This window comes from Muntiacus reevesi, chromosome 3 (assembly GCF_963930625.1).
Source record: "Muntiacus reevesi chromosome 3, mMunRee1.1, whole genome shotgun sequence".
NCBI classification, from domain to species: Eukaryota; Metazoa; Chordata; class Mammalia; order Artiodactyla; family Cervidae; genus Muntiacus; species Muntiacus reevesi.
In genome coordinates, this window is record NC_089251.1 from 95324826 (window position 1) to 95330211 (window position 5386).

Below are 5386 nucleotides of genomic sequence, written 5' to 3' on the forward strand. Positions count from 1 at the left end.
TTGGAAAATGTCTGTTTGGAACTTCTGAATTTTTTTGTAATCAGATTTTTTCTTTTTAGTGTTTATTTATTTATTTTTGGCTGAGCTGGGTCTTGGTTGCTGCGAAGCTTTCTCTAGTTGCCAGGAGCAGGAGTTACTCTTCGTTGCCGCGCTCAGGCTTCTGATTGCAGTGGCTTCTCTTGTTGTGGAGCACGGGCTCTGGCGCGCTTGGCCTTCAGTAGTTGGGGCTCCCAGGCTCTGGGGCACAGACTCAGTAGCTGTGGAGCATGGGCTTAGTTGCTCCAGGGCATGTGGAATCTTCCCGGATCAGAGATCGAAGCCATCTCCCCTGCATCGGCACTGACCACCGGGCCACCAGGGAAGTCCTGTTTTTGTGTTTTGTTTTTCCTATTGAGTCATTTATTTGTTTTAGATATTAACCCTTTATCAGATATATGACTCACAAGTATTTTCTCCCATTTCATAGGTTACCTTTTAGTCTTGTGGATGGTTTCCTTTGCTGTGTGAAAGTTTTTTAGTTTGATGTAATCCCACTCTTTATTTTTGCTTTTGTTGCTTTTATTTTTGGTATCAGATTTAAAAAAAATCACAAAGACCTATGTAAAGGAGCTTACTACTTGTGTTTTCTTCTGGAATTTTTATGGTTTCAGGTCTTACGTTGTGTAAGTCTTTATCTTGAATTCATTTTTGTGTATGGTATAAGGCAGTGGTCCAGTTTTACTCTTTTCCAGTGTCTGTTCCAGTCTTTTCCAGTGACTTCCAGTTTTCCCAACACCATTTTTTGAAGAGACTGTCCTTTCTCCATTGTATATTCTTGCCTTCTTTGTTGTAGATTAATTGACCATAAGTGTGTGGGTTTATTTCTGGGCTCTCTATTCTGTTCTATTGATCTACATTTTTTTGCCAGTATCATACCATTAGTATATCTTTGTGATATAGCCTGAAGTTGGGAAGCATGATACTTTCAACTTCGTTCTTCTTTTTCAAGATTGCTTTGGCAATCTTGTCTTTTGTGGTTCCATACAAATTTTAGAATTATTCATTGTAGCTCTGTGAAAATTGTCATTTGTATTTTAATAGAGAGTGCATTGACTCTGTCGACTGCTTTGGGTAGTATGGACATTTTAGCTATATTAATTCTTCCAGTCCTTGAGCTTCCCCAGTGGCTCAGCGGTAAAGAATCTGCGGGCCAGTACAGGAGACATGGGTTTGATCCCTAGCCCTGGAAGATCCCCCCTGGAGAAGGAAATGGCCCAACTCCAGTGTTCTTGCCTGGGAAATCCCGTGGGCTACAGTCCATAGGATTGCAAAGAGACAGACACAACCTAGCAACCGAACAACAAGCAACAACAATCCTTGAGCATGGGATATGGTTCTTTTTTTTGGGGGGGGGGCATATGGTTCTTTTGTGTGTGTCTTTTCCAATTTCTTTCCTTAATGTCTTGTACTTTTTAGTGTGCAAGTCTTTTACCTCCTTGGTTAAATTTACTCCTGGGTATTTTATTCCTTTTGATGCAGTTGTAAATTGAAATTTTTTCTTATTTCTCTGAAATTTCATCATTAATGCATAGAAGTGCACTAATTTTTGTGCATCAATTTTGCATCCCACAACAGTATTGGATTCATTTATTAGTTCTAACAGCTTTTTATGGAGTCTTTAGTGTTTTCTATAAAAGAGGAGATATTACAAAAGATATCACAGAAATACAAAGGATAATAAGAGACTACTGTGAACAGTTATATACCAACAAATTGGACAACCTAGATGAAATGGATGCATTCCTAAAAACAAGACGGAATCATGAAGAAATTAAAAATCTGAATAAACTGATTACTACTAAGGAGATTGAAAACTCTCCCAAAAAATCAAAGTCCAGGGTTAGATGGTTTCACTGGTGAATTCTATCCAAGAAGAATTAATACCATTTGTTCTAAAACTCTTCCAAAAAAATAGAAGAGGAAGGAACTCTTTCAACCTCATTTTACAAGGCCAGAATCACCCTGATATCAAAACCACACAAGGACTCCACAAGAAAAGAAAATTAAAGGCCAATATCCCTGATGAACATAGATGCAAAACTCCTCAACAAATATTTGCAAAGTTCAACAATGCATTAAAGGAGCATACACAATGATCAAGTGGTGTTTTTTCTGGGGATGCAAGGCTAGTTTAATATCCACAAAGCAGTCAATATTATACACCACACTAACAAAGTGAAAGGTAAAAATCATATAATCATCTAAATAGATGCAGAAAAAGCTTTTGATAAAATTTAACATTTGTGTTAAAAAATCTCAACAGAACAGGCATAGAGGGAACATACCTCGACATATTAAAGGCCTTTCCCTGGTGGCTCAGTTGGTAAAGAGTCTGCCTGCAATGCAGGAGACCCGGGTTTGATCCCCGGATAGGGAAGATCCCCTGGAGAAGGAAATGGCAACACACTCCAGTACTGTTGCCTGGAGAATTTCATGGACAGAGGAGCAGGGCAGGCTGCAGTCCGTGGGATTGCAGTGTCAGACACGACTGCGCGACTAACTTTTTCTTTCATGCTAAGCCCTAGCTAACACCATACTCAAAGGTGAAAAGCTGTAAACGTTACTTCTAAAATCAGGAACAAGAAAAGGATGCCCACTCTTACCAGTTTCACTTGACGCAGTATTTGGAAGTCCTAGCTTGAGCAATTAGATAAGCAATTAAGTGGACTAATTAAACAATTAAAAAGAACAAAGTGAAGAATTCTTTGAAGTTGTAAAATTGTATTAGTAAACTGAGATTCCTCCCCACTACAGATATTATAAAGTCAAAAAATGAGAAAAGAACCATTTCAATGAATACAAAATTCTTTAATGGGGTAATGAATGATACTTTCTGTTTTTTATCAACCTCACCCTTTAAGGTATTTCTTTATTAGGGATTTTTTTTTACAAACTATGAAGAAGAATGAAATTAAAAGAACTGGGAGTTGGAGATGGACAGGGAGGCCTGGCATGCTGCAGTCCATGGGGTCACAAAGGGTTGGACATGACTGAGTGACTGAACTGAACTGAGGCAGAGTTTGGAGTTTCCCTAGTGGCTCAGACAGTAAAGAATCTGCCTTCAGTGCAGCAGACCCAGGTCTTTGCTGATTGATACTATCCTGAAAAAGTTAAAATATCTGAAGATATGAAAAAAATATCTTTATTCAGATACAGGCCAAAAAAAAAGGCTATCTTGGTAACACAACTAAAGTCTCAGGTGTGAATAAAATTGGTTGGTAGATTACACATTTAAATAAGTGTCTCTTAATTACAACTTTGAATTGGAATTCCATTAAGAATAATATTATATTGGGACTTCTCTGGCGGTTCAGCCGTTAAGACTCTATGCTTCCGACACAGGGGGCACGTTTGATCCCTGGTCAGGGTACTAAGATCCCATATGCTATGGGGCATGGCCAAAAAATTAAAAAAAAAAAAGAATATTATAGCTAACGGGGGGGGGGGGGGGGGCGGTTTGCTCTCACAAAGGAAGTCCTCTAGAATAACACTGCAGTGTATCATTTCTCAAGGGGCAAAGTCAAAATGTAGGTACCAGAGGGTCTTCCCTGGTGATGCAGTGAAAGTGCCTATTAGCCTTCAAACTTCTCTGAGCAATAAGCCTGTAAGTAATCATAAGAGTTTTAACTCAAATAGTACAAAAGAGCTATTTTGCTTATTTAACAAACATGGATTACACACATGATGCTGTAGGCTGGTGAAAACAGCAAAGACACACCCCTGATCCTCAGGAAACTCACAGTATTATTAAGAAGACAAAACACTATGTTTGAAAAGCAGTACTGCTGGTTACTATAACATTGATGCACAAGCAAAACATGCACTAGCAACATGGAACTTTGGAGCACTCAAGAACCAGGAGAGGTTTCACAGAAGAAAGAGCTTTTGAGGAGTTCCCTGGTGGTCCAGTGGCTAAGACACCATGCTCCCAATGCAGGGACCTGGGTTCTGATCCCTGATCAGGGAGTTAAACTTTGAAGATGAAGTTAGTGTTTTCCAGGACAAGAGCCAGGAGCAGGAGGACTTCAGGAAGAAGGAAATGAAGTGGCAAGACATAGCATGCAACAATAACCTTTCCTGAGAATTACAAGTATTTTTTTGCTTGTAGAGCTTATGGTGGAGGTCCTACACTGCCAGGACCACCATACCTTATTTCCTTTATTTTAGGCTTGGAGCAAGGGGAAGGCCTCAAGTCTTTTGTTTTTTAATATTTATTTTTACTTATTTATTAATTTGGCTGCCCCTGGTCTTACTTATGGCATGCAGGATCTAATTCCCATACCAGGGATTGAACCTGGGCCCCTTGCATTGCGAGCACAAAGTCTTAGCCCCTGGATCATCAAGGAAGTCCCCTTTCAGGCGTTTAAGGCTAGTTTCCAAGTGGTTAACGGAAAGGAGATCCAACTTCAAGGAAAACTTGTGTTGTGGGCTGAATTTTGGAGCAGAGTTTTAAAATGCAGTCCAAGAAAGCCTTTCAACAAAAAGAATACAGAAGAGTATGTCAAGCCCAACAAAACACTTTGTGTGACAGCAACCTACTTCCTGCAATTATAGGTTCTTGTGCAAAGAAGGAAGATGAGTCAGAAATCGGTGTTCTAAACTTCTTTTCCTGTAACAGTAAGGCTTCCTTTCCAGGGCAATTTCATATGGACTATCACCCAGTTTTTATTTCCAAACAGTAATTTTCTCTTTTTATTTACTGCTGTACCATTTAAGTGCTCATCTAAACACGTAGTTTGATGCACTAACTTAAAAACTACAGACTATACATGAAATACCGAAATCAATTAGCCTTAGAAAATCGGCAACAAAAGTGATGTGGAAAATTCGTGCAGCTTTGGAGTTTTTAAGCTGTTTCCCAGTGTTTTAGACAAGCAAGGCCTTTGCCATGTGCCTTACACAGTAGATTCTTCATAAACATCCGCTCAGTGATTTTACACAATCACGCTCCCACGCTTCTCGGCCAGCTCGCGAAGTTCCCCGTTTCTCGGGGCGGGGTGCGGGTGGGGGCGGGTGTGTCACTTCCCCAGGTTTCTGGGCACTATAGCTCCTGTTGCATAAGCTCGGCCCCTGGCCACTGGGGCCCGGAGTGGCGCAAGGCGCGGCGTGATATCCCACACCCGCTCCTCGAGATCCGCTAGGTAAAGCGAGATGCTCTATGACACTCGTGGATCCTGGGCCCGCGATTCTGGCGCCAAGGTCTGCGCAGGGGAGGTGCCAAAGCAGGCCACGCCCCCACAGCAATAACACACCCCCTGCCGCCGCTCCGTCAGGTGCGCGTGCGCCACCGCCCCGCCCGCCAGCCCCGCCCTTGCCCCGCCCCCTGTCGCCGCGCCTTCAGGTGCGC

At 41.5% G+C, this 5386-nt stretch overlaps 1 non-coding gene across 1 annotated transcript; it reads left to right on the plus strand.

Moving 5' to 3' along the window:
• The first annotated feature begins 2344 nt into the window (after positions 1-2344).
• On the plus strand, positions 2345-2416 carry TRNAC-GCA (transfer RNA cysteine (anticodon GCA)). Its single transcript has one exon. It is a non-coding gene; the product is annotated as a tRNA-Cys (tRNA).
• Positions 2417-5386: the final 2970 nt, after the last annotated feature.